General features: G+C 40.7%; 1 non-coding gene across 1 annotated transcript; it reads right to left on the bottom strand.

Moving 5' to 3' along the window:
• Positions 1-19,245: 19,245 nt before the first annotated feature.
• TRNAK-UUU lies at positions 19,246-19,317 on the bottom strand. Its single transcript has one exon. It is a non-coding gene; the product is annotated as a tRNA-Lys (tRNA).
• Positions 19,318-19,623: the final 306 nt, after the last annotated feature.

The raw sequence follows: 19,623 nt of genomic DNA, 5'->3' as shown, positions 1-19,623 counted from the left end.
GACAGGAAGAGCAAGAACCATGGGTTCTTTCTGAATTTTTATTTCCTGTTGTGGAGGCAGCTACAGAAGGAAGCCTCTGTGTTATGGGGCTTTGCTAGTGAAGCGTCAGAGGATAGAGCGGGGGAAAATGTGGAGAAACATGTGAGGGGACTTGGCCCTGCTTTAGGTCTTCATGTTTATGCAACCTAAGAGCAGACGTTCTTTCCTTCTGTTGCAAGAAAAAAGCATGAATAGTAATGTGCTAAAATTACTTCCCATCCATGTGTTCAAGACGGACTATAGCCATATGTTGTTATTTAAATTAAGCAACAGGCAATGCAAGTATTTCACATTTTTTAATGAAATGGTTTATTATAGATACCCTATTGCTCTGTGGAACACTGTGTAGGGATTGGCCTTTTTGTCAGAAAACAAGACTTTCACTCCCTAATATATTCTTTAAGAAGCATGTTAGTCATTCAGTGCATTAAACATGCAATTTTCAGTTTTAAAAATAGCTTTTAGGAGTTTCCCTGGTGGCTCAGTGGTAAAGTATTTGCCTTTCAATGCAGGAGACACAGGTTCTATCCCTGGTCTGGGAAGATCCCACATGCGGTGGAACAGCTAAGCCCATGGGCCACAACCACTGAGCCTGCACTCTTGAGTGCAGTGGTTAGGACTCCATGCTTGCACATGGGGACCTGGGTTTGATCCCTGGTCAAGGAAAAAAATAGAAAAGCCCTAACATTTTGCTTGATCTCCTAACTAAAGTTTGCATTATATTGCTGGACAATATTCCAGACCATGATTGCCTCTTGAAAACAAAATAACTAACTGAATGAATGAAATGATGAATGAACAAATAAATTTACAGATCATGCATCAAAAAACTAACAATTTACCATTTGCTTTAACAAATACCTCTAGAGGCACTGCCCCCTACAACCACCTATGTTAAAAGATATTAACACGTTCATTTACATAGATAGCCCAAAAATGTGATCAAAGTTTACTTACTTTTTGATAATATTATTATCAAATGATAAACAAGTAATTATCAATCTATTTCAAAAGAGATTATCAAAGAAAATAATAAACAAGATATCATCAGAGTTTCTTTTTGTGGATAGCATTTGTTCTCTGAGTAATCTAAGTATGTGTCCTTTATGATGTAATATTTCAGACCCAACCATTTGCTGGTGATAAAAATTGACAAGAATGAAAAGTTAGTAGAGGGGGATTAATAAATGCTTCCCTGAAGAAACAGGGAAAATGACAAATAGATTCAAGGGATTAAATCTGATAGACAAAGTGCCTGAAGAACTATGGATGGAGGTTCCTGACATTGTACAGGAGGCAGTGATCAAGACCATCCCCAAGAAAAAGAAATGCAAAAAGGCAAAATGCTTGTCTGAGGAGGCCTTACAAATAGCTGTGAAAAGAAGAGAAACAAAAAGCAAAAGAGAAAAGGAAAGATACACCCATTTGAATGCAGAGTTCCAAAGAATATCAAGGAGAGATAAGAAAGCCTTCCTCAGCGATCAATGCAAAGAAATAGAGGAAAACAATAGAATGGGAAAGACTAGAGATCTCTTCAAGAAAATTAGAGATACCAGTGGAACATTTCATGCAAAGATGGGCTCAATAAAGGACAGAAATGGTATGGACCTAATAGAAGCAGAAGGTATTAACAAGAGGTGGCAAGAATACACAGAAAAACTATACAAAAAAGATCTTCATGACCCAGATAACCATGATGATGTGATCACTCACCTAGAACCAGACATCCTGGAATGTGAAGTCAAGTAGGCCTTAGGAAGCATCACTACAAACAAAGCTAATGGAGGTGATGGAATTCCAGTTGAGCTATTTCAAATCCTAAAAGATGATGCTGTGAAAGTACTGCACTCAATAGGCCTGCAAATTTGCAAAACTCAGCAGTGGCCATAGGACTGGAAAAGGTCAGTTTTCTTTGGGCCAATCCCAAAGAAAGGCAATGCCAAAGAATGTTTAAACTACTGCACAATTGCACTCATCTCACACCCTAGCAAAGCAATGCTCAAAATTCTCTAAGCCAGGCTTCAACAGTATATGAACCAAGAACTTCCAGATGTTCAAACTGGATTTAGAAAAGGCAGAGGAACCAGAGATCAAATTGTCAACATCCGTTGGATCATAGAAAAAGCATGAGAATTCCAGAGAAACATCTACTTCTGCTTTATTGATTACACCAAAGCCTTAGACTGTGTTGATCACAACAAACTAGAAAATTCTTCAAGAGGTAGGAATACCAGATCCCCTGAACTGCCTCCTGAAAAATCAGTATGCAGGTCAACAAGCAACAGTTAGAACTGGACATGGAACAACAGACTGGTTCCAAATCGGGAAAGGAGTATGGCAAGGCTGTATATTGTCACCCTGCTTATTTAACTTATATGCAGAGTACATCATTCGAAATGACACCACCCTTATGGCAGAAAGCAAAGAGGAACTAAAGAGCTTCTTGATAAAAGTGAAAGAGGAGAGTGGAAAAGTTGGCTTAAAGCTCAACATTCAGAAAACTAAGACCATGGCATCCGGTCCCATCACTTCATGGCAAATAGATGGGGAAACAATGAAAACAGTGGAAGACTTTATTTTCTTGGGTTCCAAAATCACTGCAGATGGTGACTGCAGCCACCAAAGATGCTTGCTCCTTTGAAGAAAAGCTATGGCCAACCTAGACGCATATTAGAAAGCAGAGACATTGCTTTGCTGACAAACGTCCACCTAATCAAATGTATGCTTTTTCCAGTAGTCGTGTATGCATGAGAGAGTTGGACTATAAAGAAAGCTGAGCACCAAAGAACTGATGCTTTTGAACTGGTGTTGAAGAAGATTCTTGAGAGTCCCTTTTACTGCAAGCAGATCCAACCAGGCAATCCTAAAGGAAATCAGTCCTGAATATTTGTTGAAAGGACTGATGCTGAAGCTAAAACTCTAATACTTTGGCCACCTGATGTGAAGAACTGACTCATTGGAAAAGACCCTGATGCTGGGAAAGATTGAGGGCAAGAGGAGAAGGGGACGACAGAGGATGAGATGGTTGCATGACATCACTGATCAATGGACATGTGTTGAGTAAGCTCCGATAGTTGGTGATGGACAGGAAAGCCTGGCGTGCTGCAGTCACGAAGAGTCATACACGACTGAGCGACTGAAATGAATGAAGTAACTAAAAATGTCATTAGGTATTGTTCTGCAATAGGTATTGTGTAATAGGTACTGTTATATAATAGGCATTATTGTGTAAGAGGTATTATTGAAGGAAATCTGGCCATTAATAAAGAAACATAAGTGGCCTAATTAAAAACCAAACCCAAAAAGAAGTGTTACTAGATTTCTTGGGTGAAGTTTCTAGAAGATCCCTTAGACCTGTTTGGTGTGACGGTTTGCTGTAAATGGAGGCTAGATTAGTATTTAAAAGATAAGAGTTCATGAGAAGGCCTAGGAGGATGAGCAGGCAATAGCACTGACGTTGCTGTTGTTTAGTCGCTCAGCAGTGTCCAACTCTATGCAGGCCCATGGACTGTAGCCTGCCAGACTCCCCTGTCCATGGGATTTCCCAGGTAAGAATACTAGAGTGGGTTGCCATTTCCTTCTCCAGGGGATCTTCCCCACCCAGGGACTGAACCCAGGTCTGCTGCACTGGCAGACAGATTTTTTATCACTGAGCCACCTGGAAGCCCAAAGTTGTGCTAAAATATCACTGTGCACTGGAATCTGGAATAAGGTTGGCCCATCTGGGTCATTCAAGGCTACATAAATAGTGAAATGATCACAGGCTTTGGAAGCAGACAGCCCTGGATTCAAACCCTACTTGCTGACTGTGTTGCCTTGGGCCAGCCGTGTAAGTTCACAGAGCCTCATTTTCCTAACCTATAAAATAAAATAATAATACAGCCTTAAAAACTGTTGGGCATAATGATAGCTTACAGTGAACGTGATCTCTAAAGAAGAAGATTTAGCTTCGGGATCAGGGACCAGTCTTGATCACTCAAGAGCTTTGGGATAGAAGTTTTATTACAGTGAAGAGGGGACAGAGAAAGCTTCTGACATCAGAAGAGGGATGGAGAGTGCCCCACTCACTAGTCTTAGCAAGAGAGCTATATACTTTTTCAGTTGGTTATTACAGTAAATCAAAAGAGTATCTCAAGGTTGTAAGGGCTTACCAGACCCACTCCCACAGTTTACATTTTAAGATGATAGGATTAAAACTAACAATGGAAAGATCTTACCAGACCCACTCCTAAACTTTAAGATGACAGGATTATTCAAAAGATTCTTAAGAAGTAAAAACATCAAGCAGGATACATTGTTGTTATATAATCCTTAGTACTGAGTTCAAGATGAGTTGTTTTGTTGTATAAACATCCGCTCTGGGCTAAAAGAAAAGATCCTTTTATGTGACTAAGACTAAGGAATGTAGAAGAAAAAAAAAAAAAGTTTGTCCTTTTCTCCTTCTTGAGAACTCCAGACCCATATGTCCTCCTTGGAAGCCCCAGACTTCTTATCAACCTACCTAAGAATTGACTTTCTCAATAACAAATGAGAAAACAAACATGAGCAGAGAAGCTCACATATACTAGGCCCTCGATGCATATGGTTCTCTTCCCTTGTCTCCTTTCCATGGAAATAGCTCCAGTTACCAGAATAATAAAATTAGGCCCACCTGAGGGCATCTCACCAGAAAGGGACTCCACTGACATGAACTCAGAGGACTGCAATATATGGAAGTTGTACTTGCAAAGATTCATTACACACTTGGTGTTCCTAAATAAGACAGAAGAAGTTAACCTTGACCTTCTTCTGGCTATACCTTTTAAGTCTTATTATTGTTTGTATCCAAAGATTATGGAAGTAAAAATTGCTATTAAAAAAATCATTAAAATATTATGGGCTTCCCTTGTGGCTTGGCTGGTAAAGAATCCTCCTGCAATGCGGGAGACCTGGGTTGGATCCCTGGGTTGGATCCCTGGGTTGGGAAGATCCCCTGGACAAGGGAAAGGCTACCCACTCCAGTATTCTGGCCTGGAGAATTCCATGGACTCTATAGTCCATGGGGTTGCAAAGAGTCAGACACAACTGAGCGACTTTCACTTCACCTTCAAAATATTACAGATTTTCTGTTGTTTTCATTTTTTAAAAATCTTACCTTCCTAAAAAGACTGTTAATTAATGGCCATGCAGCAAAACTTAGTGGCAGTATAGCAGGATTTTTGTAGTTCTCAGGGATTATTGGTAATAATGAAGCTCTTATTCTTGCCTGGAGAATCCCAGGGACGGGGGAACCTGGTGGGCTGCCGTCTATGGGGTCGCATAGAGTCAGACACGACTGAAGCAACTTAGCAGCAGCAGCAGCAGCAGACTTCACTTCCCTCCCAGGCCGGCATAGAGGTGGTAGGGCCAGAAAATACAGCTCAGCTGTGCACACTGGTGGTTCCATAGGAACAAAGAAGGGAGAGCAAAGGTAAAGGAAGCCAGATCATGCTTTTCACAAACCTAGGTGGCAAGCTGAGCAGCACGGAGCTGGGATGCTTTTGCAGAGGTCTTGTAGAGAGGTGATTATGGCTTGTCTTAACATAATCCAGGGAAAGAAACTTCTGGCAAGGCGGTTTCTGAAAGGCAAGGAGGTCAAAGGTCACAAGCAGCCTGCTGCCTGTTCTATCCTGTGTGCACATTTAATGCGTCCCTTAGTGAGCTTCTGAAGCGGTAACAAGCTCCATCTGTTTTCTGCTCACAGCTGCTCCTTCCTGTGTCCCACACTGCTCATCCCTGTGCTGAGAAAGAGCCAGTATCTATGGCCTTGTCTGCCATGTGGGGCTGTTTCCCAGAAGCCGGTTGTCACGTGTCAAGGCCTGATGGGTGTAAACAGAACTTGAACTGAGATGGGGTCATTGTGGTGGTCCTCAATTCTTGGTCCAAACTTGCCGTGCTCTGAATGAACTGTGATGAGACATAGCATGAAAGACCCCTCCTGCCGCCCTACCAGCCAATGGCACCTTGCCTTTATTATTGGTCAGTGTCCCTCCTCCAGCCTTGTTAGCTCAAATGTGAAGAATGGATTCTTTCTGTCTTCTTTTTTTTATTATTATTTATTTTATTGAAATATGCTTGATTTACAATGTTGTGTTAATTCCAGTTGTAAAGCAAAGTGATTTAGTTATACGTATGTGTGTGTGTGTGTATATATATATATATATACTTTATCATATTTTTTTCCATTATGGTTTATCACAGGATATTGAATAGTTTCCTGTGCTATACTGTAGGACCTTGCTGTTTCTCTAAGAATGAGTTCTTTAATCTATCTCCTCTGGGCTTCGTCTTTTCATCACCAAGAATCTTTACTCTTTATATCCATCATTAAGTCCAGCATGAACAGAGTCAAGTCCCCAGTTTTCAATTGCAAATTAGAACCTTGAAAGCTCTGACTTTTCATTTTAAGAACCAGGTATTTGTGAGAGAAGATGTTTAGAGGGAAAGAGTTGATGGAGGTAGATTTCAAGACCTTAGCTTGAATACTAAGAGCTTGGTTTTTAATAAGCTTTAAAACCTGAATGTCCATCAACATAAGAATGGATAAAGAAGATGTGGTACATACCATGGATGGACCTAGGGATTATCATACTACATAAAGTAAGACAAAGACAAATATCACATGATACCACTTATATGTGGAATCTACAAAAGATGATACAAATGGACATATTTAAAAAACAGAAATAGACTCACAGACAAACAGACTTATGGTTACCAAAGGAGAAAGGTCAGGGACAGAGGGAGGTGGGGATAAATTAGGAGTTTAGGATTAACATACATATACTACTATATGAAAAATATATAATCAACAAGGACCTACTGCACAGTAGCACAGGGAATGCTACTCAATATTCTGTAATAACCTACATGGAAAAAGACTCTGAAAATGAATGGATGGGGAGGGAGGAGGGAGGAGGGTTCGGGATGGGGAACACATGTATACCTGTGGCGGATTCATTTTGATATTTGGCAAAACTAATACAATTATGTAAAGTTTAAAAATAAAATAAAATTGGAAAAAAACAAAAAAGAAAATGAATGGATATATGTGTATGAAAACGGAAACACTTTGCTGTACACCTGAAGCTAACACAACAATGTGCATCAACTATACCCCAATAAAAAATAACCATTAAATTTTTAAAAAGCTCTTTGAATTTAGGGATTGTCTTACATTCCCTACTATCTAGCATAATGGGCAGGAGATAAACAACAAATAAATGATTATTCACTTAACTGATGTACACAAAATGACCTGAGACTTAGAAATGAGCCCAAGGGAAAGAGCTGTCTTGCAGCCAGCTTGGTACCAGATGCATGGCTGCCTCTAGTGGCAGCCGAAGGAATCCTGCCCTTTTTTAGGATGTAATGTAAGGTTTTATATTAGGGTTGGTCACCCAAGTTGTAACAAGTGTACATTTGCAGACATCTATCTTCAGTGCCCATATTTCCCACAACTTCCCTGAAGAGATGGCAGACTGCTTCAAGACAAAGATTATACATATCACGGACTTCTGATCAAATACTGGTATCTTATTTTCACTGGGGCTTCCCTGGTGGTGCAGTGGTAAAGAATCTGCCTGCCAATGCAGGAGGTGGAGGAGACGTGGGTTCGATCCCTGGGTCAGGAAATTCCCCTGGAGGAGGGCATGGAAACCCAATCTAGTATTCTTTCCTGGAGAATCCTATGGACAGAGGAGCCTGGCAAGCTACAGTCATGGGGTCGCAGAGTCAGACACGACTGAGCACTCACATGCACGCACTATTTTCACTCATTATTCTAGGTCCCTAACTTTCTGGGGAAATTTTTGCATTATAAATCTAATTCATCTTTGGGGTTGAAAGTTGTACTCTCTAGCTTCTAAAAGTTATAGCTGCATGTCTCTAATTAGTATACAATATTGGATAACTAAAAGCAGTTCATGTCTTACGCTGGAATTATTTTTAATTGCATTTACCTAACTACATTAATCCTGTCAATTTTTTTTTTTTTAAGTAAAAGGCAGAGAGATCTGAAGAGCTGAGGGTGATGGGTACTTGCCTGTATTTCCGTGGATTGATTCCAGTGGCAGCAGACATTCGTCAGCAACAGCCTGAGGTGATGGTTTAGCTTTCAATATCTAACTAACAATATCTCCGATAGTTCCATTGATCTGCTCACGCCATCCTGAGACTATTCTTTACTTCTTAATAACAGTTCTTTTTCTCCTTTCTTAGGAAGAATTGACTTTTTGGTTTAGCCCTTATGATTCAGAGAAGAAACAATATGAAGATTTTTGCTTTTAGAAGATGAAAAATTAGAAGAGAATGTAGGATTAAAATGGATCCTTATTTTTCCTATGATATCCTTTCTGAAAATCAATATGATTAAGAAATAAAAGGGCACACCCCTAAAGTTACTGCAAATATATCTAGAAAATCTAAATCAGAGAGAAAATATTTAAGCTAACTTTAAGTTGAAGAGAAATAACAATAAAATTCTAAGAGAGAAAAAGAAACGTGAAGGCTTTGGAGGACTTGTATAGCTAAATATATTTGTGGTAGCTTCCAGCCCATGCTGGTGGTGGAAAAGGAGGAGGGGCAGGAGGGGAAGTAGTAATTGTAGTTGAGTAGTTACTAACAGTAGTAGCTAACATTGGACTGCTTGCTATGAGCCGACACCTGTGCAGGGTCTGTACATACTTAATTTAATTTAATCCTTAAGGAAGTTCCTAAGGGATAAGTAACTGTTGTTATTACTACTCCCATTTTACAGATAAAAAAAACTAAAGTTGCCCCCAGATGTAAGTAACTTGCCTGTGTTGTGTGTGCTCAGTCTCTCAGTTGTGTCCAACTCTTTGTGACCCCATGGGCTGTAGCCTGCCAGGCTCCTCTGTCCAGGGAATTTTCCAGACAGGAATACTGGAGTGGGTTGCCATTTCCTTCTCCAGGGGATCTTCCCCACCCAGGAATTCTCTGAATCACATCTCTGGCATCTCGTGCATGGGCAGGTGGAATTCTTTTTTACTGAGCCACCTGGGAAGCCCCAAGTAACTTGCCTAAGATCACATAATGAGTAAGTGGTAAGGCAGGATTTGAGCCCAGTCATTGATTGAAATGCTTGGACTGGGAATTTTAGAACTGAAGCAATCCCTACACAGTGTCTAATCCAACCCCTCATTCTATATTATAGATTAAGGGGCTGAGTCATTAATTCGGAGTTGTATGGCCAGCGTTGCTGCTGCTGCTAAGTCGCTTCAGTCGTGTCCAACTCTGTGTGACCCCATAGATGGCAGCCCACCAGGCTCTGCCATCCCTGGGATTCTCCAGGCAAGAACACTGGAGTGGGTTGCCATTTCTTTCTCCAATGCATGAAAGTGAAAACTGAAAGTGAAGTCGCTCAGTCGTGTCCGACTCTTCACGATCCCATGGACTGCAGCCTACCAGGCTCCTCCGTCCATGGGATTTTCCAGGCAAGAGTACTGGAGTGGCGTTGCCAAGGCCTTCTCCGATGGCCAGTGTTAGAGGGAGAAAAAGCAGGGCCAGAAGTCAGGTCACCTCCTTTCCAGATCAATGTTCTTTATACTATACAAAGTCAGTATAACAGCCCAGCCCATAACCCTTGTGAGATTAATCTCATATTCCAATTCCTAGAGTAAAAATAGAGATGCCACCATGGATAAAAGCATCAAGTACTCCCACACATTCACTGAGAAGCAGCACTAAATAGACTAAGCAAGCAGGGCATACCAGCTTCTCCCCTCCACCTGCCCTCTTAGGCAATGTCTGTGGGCAGGGAAGACAGAAGCATCCATGCAGGGCAGCTCTGGGAGAAGTCAGGAGAGTCAAGGAGACACAGATGAGATCGGCTGAGGATAGGAATGTGAGTGATCCAAAGAGCTGCCCTCAGTTCCTGAGAAGCTAAACCATCCAGAGCATTCACATGCCCTCCAGGGCACAGGAAATACTAAAACTCAAACCTCAAAAGCAGAAAACTGGAAGCGAAATAGAACTTTATGGGAAGAAGGAAAACAGAAGAGTAGCAGGCCTCACTGGGGGCCGGATGCCTTGCTCTGCCAGCTCCAGGAAAAGGATGTACTGTAAACACGCAGTATTTTCCTGTCATTTTATTACAAGACTTTCCAAACATACAGAAAAGGTGAAATGTACACCAGTATACTCTCACCTAAATTTGACAATTAATATTTTACTACACTTTTATCATGACACAGATATCCATCTCTTCATCTTTCCATCCCAGCCATCAATCTATCTTATTTCTGATGCATTTCAAAGTAAGTTGCAGACATCAGCACACTTCACTCCTTAACACATCAGCATGCATATTGTCACCTAGAGTTCAAATCTTATAATTCTTTTCTCTTTTGGACATAAAGTTAACATTCAGTGAAATGCACACATTTTAATTCATTTATTGTATGTTGACAAATGCACACACCTGTCTAACCCAAACGCTTATCAAGGCGCAGGACACTACCATCATCCCAGAAAGTTGTCTCAGGCTCTTCTCCAGTCAAAACCCATCCCCTGCACTAGAGGCAACCACCGTTCTAATTTTTTTTTTTTTCACCATCGATCAGTTTTTACCTGTTCTAAAAACTTTTTAAAGATGGAATCATACTTTGTGTGTTCTTTCATGTAAGACTTCTTCTACTCATTAGTGTCTTTGAGATTTGTGCATGTTTTTGTGAGTACCAGACATTCATTCCTTTATGTATCTTGCATGTAAGTTGCTGCAGTTGTGTCCAACTCTTTGTGACCTAATGAACTACAGTCCACCAGGCTCCTCTGTCCATAGGACTTCCCAGGCAAGAATAATGGAATGGATTGCCATTTCCTTCTCCAAGGGATCTTCCAGACCCAGAGATTGAACCTGGGTCTCCTGCTTTGCAGGCAGATTCTTTACCATCTGAGCCATGGTTGATTTAAGTAGCCACTTCCCTTTATATTGCTGAGTAGTACTCTATTGTTTGTTATAGACCACAGTTTAACCACTCTTCTCTTAGAGAACACCTTAGATGTTTCCAGCATTCAGCTATTATGCATAAAGCTGTTATGAAGATACTTGAGCAAGATACATGTCTTTGGATAGATATATTTATTTCCCTTAGGTAAATAACTAGGAATGAAATTTCTGGGTCATTGGGTAGATGTATGTTTAATTTTATAAGAAACTGCTAGATTTTTTTTTCCAAAGTAACTGAACCACTTCACACTCCCAACAACAATGAACTTAAGAAATTTCTTGTTGCTTGATATGCTCACTGACCTTTGGTGTTACAGGTTTTATGGTTTTAGCCTTTCTGGTGATCAAACTTAATTTACATGGTTTTCCATCCACTTTCCTCTCCTATAAGGAAGGGCAACAGTCATTTCTTTCTGTCTTTAACATCACAATAGCACTATTCACTAGACATCTATTAGGTGCCAGATGCTGTGCTAAGCTCATGACCCCATAGTATAGAAATTCCTTTATTATTATCATTTTATAGATGAAACAACTGAGACAAAGACAGTCACTCCATCAAGGCCACGAACCATCATTGGCACGCCCATACTGTCTGACTCTGATGCCCATTTTTTTTTTCACTTTTCTTTTTTTTTCTTGTGCCCATGGTTTTAACCTCTCTGCTGTACCACGTCCCAAGGCTGGCTGTGGGATGGAAAAAGATTTCACAATAGGAGTTACTGCCTCTCCTCCTTCTGCTTAACTATGTCTCCTCCCGCTTAACTATGTCTCCTCCCATGAGATGCACAAGTCCTCTTAGGTTAGCATGTGAAATAACTGGAGCAAATTCAAAGCTTCATAGGAATCCACAGAGTCCCAGGGAACCCACCTGAGTGCCCGTGAAAAGCGTATCCAGTTCTGGAGGCCACTGCACCATTCATTCTTCCAGTCAGTCAACACCTCTCACTGGGTGCCTGATACTGTGTGAGACTCCGATTCCAGAAAAATGAGCGCATTTCTCAGAACCTAAGGTGCCACTCTTATATGTATTACCAAGAAGGAAATGGTAACCTACTCCAGTATTCTTTTCTGGGAAACCTCATGGACAGAGGAGCCTGGCGGGCTACTCTGTGGGGTCACAAACAGTTGGACGTGACTTAGCAACTCAGTAACAACAAGAAACAAATAATGCTGCTTTCTTATCATTTGGAATTGTTATCTTACACTTACTAAAAGAATTATTTTTATACTTAGAGGCAGGTGCCAAGTAAGCTGTGGTCACTGGATCTTGATATTTTATAGCACACTTGCTTTGACAATATAATTTTGAGATGGATCAAAGAACACCTGCATTTTATTAGCATTACCACTTTGATTAAACTAGTAGTTTAATTATTCTCACTTGACAAAAATCACATGTTGCTGGACGTTAAGGCGTTTCAGTTCAAAGACAGGAAGAAGTTTCTAATAAACTTATGTTTGATGCCTTAACGATAGGACCACACCAGGCATGACTGACCTCACCAGCTTCACTCATTGCTTTCAAATTCTATCACTCATCTGAAATGCTGGGATTCTTCTGCCTTCAGGGGTTTTGCTTGGCCTGTAGTACATAGTCCTTCTGCACGTATCTGAGGAAGAAAGATACCATAGCTTCATCTGCTTAGTCCTCTCCTAAGGGACTTCCTCTCTTAGGTACACTAGATTTTGCTTTGCAAGAAAATACAGAATTGCAGTTATTCCTCCAACAATGATTACCTGGTTGACTGATATCAAACATATGTCCTATTGCTCTGAGTCTGTGCCTTTCTTTGTACATAATGACTTTTCCATGGTAAATCATAGAGTAACATTTTTTTTTCTTGATCAGAAAATGTTTCATCTTAACACAAAAAAATTTTATGGAGAATTGAGTGTGTACTGTTGCATTTAGTTCTGTTCCTGAGTCCCAAGGAAGCTGAGCAACCTTATCTCTCTTCTAGATGAGACAGATTTTAGGACAATCCTACCTTTTCTTTCAAACTCTAAGTTTCTTTGTTATAGGCTGGATTCTCTGTGTAGCAGCATGAGCTTTCCAATATACCTCTTCCAACAAGCCTGGGAGTTTCATTTTTCTTTAACTATTGAAATAATTATTTCTTATAAGCATCCAACCCATATGATGTTTATCATGTACATCCACATGGAATTTATTGCTTTCTGAATTGTAAGCAAGGAATCATTTGGTACCTGTGAGAGATAGAATATCCCCTCCGCCAATCCTCAGCTTCCTTGGAGCCCCAAAAGCTTTGTTCCCAAAGGAGTCTGGCAAGGTCCATATGTGAAGGGCACAGGCTGACCATGAGTGCTCTCCTCTCCTCTCCACTTTCCATTCCTCTCCACTCACCTGTGCTTCACTGGGCCTTCACAGAGCTGGTCCATGCCAAGGAACTCTGCTCTAGTGTGACTTGGAAGCCAGCCTTCACGAGCACAGAAGTTTGTCAGCAGATACTGCACAGGCTGCTATATCCTCTCTGATTCAGATGTAAGCAGTCTGGCAGAGTAAGCCTCTGATGAAAACACCTATGTCATCCTGCATTTGGGTGAAGCATACTTGTGTTTATCCTGGACTCCCAAGGGCTCCAAGCATGGAAATCATACTTTTCCCTTCCTCTTCCTTCTAAATTTCATGTTGTATCTCTTGACAACCATCATAAGCCTATCCTTCCACCTTCATTGGTTGTTATAGACCTGATGGCTTTGCAATGCTATAGAGGACAAGGTTTTTGAAGATAATTTTAACCATTTTTTTGTTTAAATTAAACTCAACATGTAGTGCCAACAAAGCACATCACATGATTGATGAGGGGAGTGCATGAAAAGCAGTGATCCTGTGTGTGCTGCAAAGTCAAGGACACTACATCACTACAGCCACCAATGCCAGGGTGTAACATGTAACATAAAAACAGAACACACACATAAAAAGGAACGAACTGTGGAAGAAACGGTGCTGATTTCAGGAAGTATCAGGGATCATCTCCTCTGAGTCTACATACTCTCTGTAAAGAGCAGACTCAGCTGTCATTTCAAGGGTCATTTTTACACATAAGTGAAAATTATCTTTAAAATTTTCTCTTTCCTGTTATACAACTAAAATGGGGATAAATTTAATGTAAGTTGAAGCTTAAAGACTAATTTACATTGATATTAATTAAACTGCTGGAAATTACAGTGGGCCCTAATAGAGTTATATTTATTCTTCTAATAAGAAAGAAAATTATTTTAAATTTAAGGAACAATTTAAAATGTGGTTTCTGGTGGCAGCCTAGAAAAGTATTAATGATGTGCATTTCTGCAATAAAAAGATGTGAAATACAAATCTACTAGTAGATGTTTAGATATGTTAGCAAGTAATTTCGGAGAAGGCAATGGCACCCCACTCCAGTACTCTTGCCTGGAAAATCTCATGGACGGAGGAGCCTGGTAGGCCTCAGTCCATGGGGTCGCTAGAGTCGGACGCGACTGAGAGACTTCACTTTCAGTTTTCATTTTTCATGCATTGGAGAAGGAAATGACAACCCACTCCAGTGTTCTTGCCTGGAGAATCCCAGGGACGGGGAAGCCTGGTGGGCTGCTGTCTATGGGGTCACACAGAGTCGGACACGACTGAAGCAACGTAGCAGCAGCAGCAGCAGCAGCAGCAAGTAATTTTAGAAAAAATATTACCTAAAACAAATAAAAGATTAGTCTTGAAAACAGGAATATAAACAGTACCCTAGCTGATGGATTCAAGGTTTCATTTTGTTTTTCCCAGTTGTTAGCATCAGCCTTCTTTCCATCTTCAACCATAATACCATGGATCCTGCTTTATGCACAACCAAGAAGTCAGCGTTAACAGATAAAATTAGTGTCAGTAGCCAAAAACTATTAGGTATCCAATCCATTTCCCAGTCTTTTGCTTATCCCATTAAACCACACTCTCTTTTCATTTGTACTTCAGTTCTTTTCATTCATTTATGTTAACTTATTCAATCAAAATGAACTGAGTTTTGTTTTTTTTTTTTTAATGGGGGCCCTGGAACAGTGACAGCTCAAAAGCAAACCATTTCTCTTCTTTGAGTTCTTTTATCATCTTTTCAACTTACATGAGAACCCAGAGGACTAAAACAAAAAATTTTAAAGAAAGCATGACATTTTTTTTTAAGTTTGACTATGCTAAACCATTCATTTCAGCCATAAAATCAGTCCTTTCATCATGGATTTTCTCAAGTTACATATCTTTCATTCTTCTTTGATATTATGTGTATGATATGGTGCTGATGTGGGCAACTACTGGGAATAGTTATATTCAAGAGGATGATCACCCAGTTACTTAAGAGATATTTCCAGGGCAATTAATCAAGAGAAATAATTTCTGGCATTCCATGGAATTTAATGTGCCATTTACATTTTAATTAGTCTGCAAATATCTACGTTATAAAGGATAAATAGGAACATCTGAGGGCTGTGAACTTTAAGTCTTGCCTTCACTGTCCTTTCTTTCTGAACGTCAGTCTACCTTCATTAAATAACAGAGCTCCTACTGATGAAAAAAAACAGAACCATATAATAACTGAAGTACTTTCAGAAGATTAGCATTAGGCCAAGGTGTTTGATTTATTATGCACAATGATAAACAATCACATACCACAGAATATGGAAAAGCCAGATAAGTTAAACAATGGCAGACTGCTTGTTTTATCCTAAGAAACTTGGGTTTGCATATATCATTTTCAGATTTCTGCTAACACTACGAGCAAAAGCTTACAAAGGAGGATTAATGATACTATTTGCATGAAATCTAATTTCTACAAAGCACTTTAGAGTATTTGGATGAAAGAAAAGTGTCAGAGAAAATTATCAAAGCAATCAAATAAATTAAATTGCTAATTGCACAGACCTTTTAGTTAGGAATAATTCACTCTGTTGAAGAATGGCATAGAAGTAACATTATGAAATTTAAGGTTTGTAATTTGGGGAATGTTTTTCATTCAGCTCAAAATAGATAAACTGGTCATTAAACACTACATTCAAGTTGAGGCTTTAGTCCTTTTCTTTCCTCCACAAACAAGCAATGAAGACGCTGAAAAGGGAATTATGCCAAGCGCTTAAGCACCATGCTGTTTTAAAAATGAAACAGAAATCTGACTTATGACAAGTCAAAGCAGAGGGACTTGAAAGAGAGCATCCAGTTATGTGCCTCTTCAAGTTTCAGGCTGCACTGAGTTGGGGCCTGACTTGCTTGCTTTAGTTTCTAGTACTGCTGTTAACAGTCACAAACTTAGTGGCTTAAAACAGCACAAATTGGGACTTCCCTGGTGGTTCAGTGATTAAGGATCCGCCTTGCGATGCAGGGGACGTGGGTTTGATCCCTGGTCAGGGAACTGAAATCCCACATGCCCAGGAGCAACTGAGCCCCTGCACCGGAACTACTGAGCCTTCACACCACAACTAGAGAGTCCGGGCACCACCAGGAAAGACACAGTGAAGATTCAGCATGCCACAACTGAGACCCGATGCAGCCAAGTACATACTATTAAAGAACAAAATAAAAAATAAATAAAACAGCACCAATTCATTATCTTACCATTCTGGAGGGATGTGGTCTCAATAGGACTGTGTTCTTTCTGGAGACGCTAAAGGAGAACCAACTTCCTTGTCAGTTCCAGCTTCTAAAGGCTTCCCATATTCTTTGGTTCATCACTCCAACCTCTGTCATCCCACCTACTAGGCACTCCTGTCTCCTCTTTTACTTATAAGGACCCCTCTGACAACACTGGGCCCACCTGGAGAATGCAAAATAATCTTCCCATGAGAAGATCCTTAATTTAATCATCCCCCTTGACACGGTCCTTTTTGCCACATAAAGCAATTATACTCACAAGTTCTGGGGATCAGGTATGTATATCTTGTAGGGGGTTGGGGATGGAGGGCTCTCAATTTTGTTGACCCCACCTGGGGAGTGCCTGTGGGCTAGTGGCCAGGAGGTGAGCAGGCAGAGGCAGCCCCACTAAGCAATCTGTGCTCCAAGACCAAGTCAGAGCAGTTGATGCCTCGTGTCTTCCATTGGCCGGATGACATGAGCAAAGTGAGTGAGAGAGAATATTCAGGTAGCATGAGGGGAGGAAGCCTCAGAAGGAAGAAGTCAAATGTCACATTTCCCAGGCACAATGGAAGGAACAAGAAATGTTAGATTAGTGCTCTTCGGTCTGAGGACTGGTGCTGGAACCCAGTCTGTAATGTTGAAAAAGGACAGAAATTGAAAGTAAGCTTTAAGGAAAATTTTGTAGCAGTTTGGCAGAGTAATTTTGTGTCGCAGAATGTGATTATTTAAAATGCAGCTTTATATTTTGCATGTTTTTTTTTTCATTTTACTACCAATTCATGTTTATCATATATTTCAAAACTATTACGTCTATTCAGTTCAGTTCAGTTCAGTCGCTCAGTTGTGTCCGACTCTTTTCGACCCCATGAGTCGCAGCACACCAGGCCTCCCTGTCCATCACCAACTCCCGGAGTTCACTCAGACTAGCAGATGGGAAATAATTGAAAATTGCTGTTTCTGTTCTCTTTCTCTTTCTTTCACATACACACAAAATCCTAGTTCTTCATCACAGATTTTTCAAAAAGCCATGACCAGAGGAAAGTGCATGACTTACAGAGGGGAATTCCAAATGAAAGGGACCCTGGAAATCTCCAAGGAGCTAGAATCAGCTGTAAACACTTGCCAGGCACTCCAGTGAGCACCACACCAGTTTACAGCACTATTAGTTCACTAAGAACTGTCCCAGTCCCGTCTCCCTTTCTCTACCCCATATTCCAACCCCAAGGCTATACAAGCTTTGGTGTGGGGGGGTAGGACCACTAACAGGAAAGGGGACAGAAGCCTGCCACATCCTCGTCCTTTTAAATCAAGCTTGAAATTTTGATTATTACAAGGGACTAGACATTCTAATTAGATATTACTTTGCCAACAAAGGCCCATCTAGTCAAGGCTATGGTTTTTCCAGTAGTCATGTATGGATGTGAGAGTTGGACTGTGAAGACAGCTGAGCACCAAAGAATTGATGCTTTTGAACTGTGCAGAAGAATTGATGCTTTTGAACTGTGGTGTTGGAGAAGACTCTTGAGAGTCCCTTGGACTGCAAGGAGATCCAACCAGTCCATTCTAAAGGACATCAGTCCTGGGTGTTCTTTGGAAGGAATGATGCTAAAGCTGAAACTCCAGTACTTTGGCCACCTCATGTAAAGAGCTGACTCATTTGAAAAGACCCTGATGCTGGGAGGGATTGGGGGCAGGAGGAGAAGGGGACGACAGAGGATGAGATGACTGGATGGCATCACTGACTCGATGGACGTGAGTTTGAGTGAACTCCAGGAGATGGTGATGGACAGGGAGGCCTGGCATGCTGCGATTCATGGGGTCGCAAAGAGTCGGACATGACTGAGCGACTAAACTGAGACATTCTAATTACTAAATTTAGAATATACTCTGTGGTTTAAAGTGAATAAAAGACATTTTTCATTGTATGCCAGTGACCAGAAAATTCATGAGATGGGCCCAAGTTTTCATTCAAGGCCAAGGCCAGGACAAGCCCCATGGAACCATTTTAAAGGAAGAGTTGACAAGAATAGAAGCCACTTTATGGTTTCATCCCTGGAGTCATGATTGTTCAATCTAATAATTATGTAACTCAGAGATAGAGCAAGTCTTAATATAGACTCACTCATGTCATGGTTTAAGGCAAGGTTTCTCAACCCTGGCTACATTGCCTATTGAGCTGGGTAATTTTTTGTTTTAGGGTGGGGAGGGGAATTCTCCTGTGTATTTTAGCAACATTTCTACCTCATCTCTAATCCCTAGCACTCCCACCCAAATTGTGACAGCCAAAAATGTCTCCAGACACAGCCAAATGTCTGCTGAAAGGGCAAAATTGTCCCTAGTTGAGAACCACTGTGGTAAGAGAAGCAAGGAAATTCTTTTTCCTTTTCCCACCCAGTAAATACCTCCCTGCCAAGATCCAAAGCATCTGAAGTCCATCATTCCACATCCATTGCCATTCCAGAGTATTCTTTTTTTTTAATTTATTGGGCCATAGTTGATTAACAATATTGTGCTAGTTTCGCATGTACAGCAAACTGATTCAGTTATACACATATATATTCATTCTTTTTCAGATTTTTTTTTCCCCCACACTGAACAGTTTGCAGGATCTCAGTTCCCTAACCAGGGATTGAACTTGGGCCATAGCAGTAAAAGTACCAGATCCTAACCACTAGACCACCAGGGAACTCTCATACATATTCTTTTAAATTCAAAGTCCTCTGAGAAGGGATACCCAGCTGTTTTCAGTCATTGATACATTACTGTAATTGAGTCATCAGATTCCTTTCTTTCATAGATTGGCCCATTTTTAACATACTGGTGGTGAAGCTAAGGTGAGAGTAAGGCACAAAGATCTGGGAAAACCAGTTGGTTCCTTCCACGTCCAAAACATCCCTTGATCTTCCCCCGACCCCACCACAAATTCTCTTTTTCAGGAGTTCTACTTCTCTCCTGTATTATGGCGACAAATTTTTACCACGTCCCCCATACC

The sequence above is a fragment of the Bison bison genome, unplaced genomic scaffold (assembly GCF_000754665.1).
Source record: "Bison bison bison isolate TAMUID 2011002044 unplaced genomic scaffold, Bison_UMD1.0 scf7180017864530, whole genome shotgun sequence".
NCBI classification, from domain to species: domain Eukaryota; kingdom Metazoa; phylum Chordata; class Mammalia; order Artiodactyla; family Bovidae; genus Bison; species Bison bison.
The sequence above is the reverse complement of the archived record's forward strand: the minus strand, read 5'-3'. Positions and strand labels throughout refer to the sequence as shown.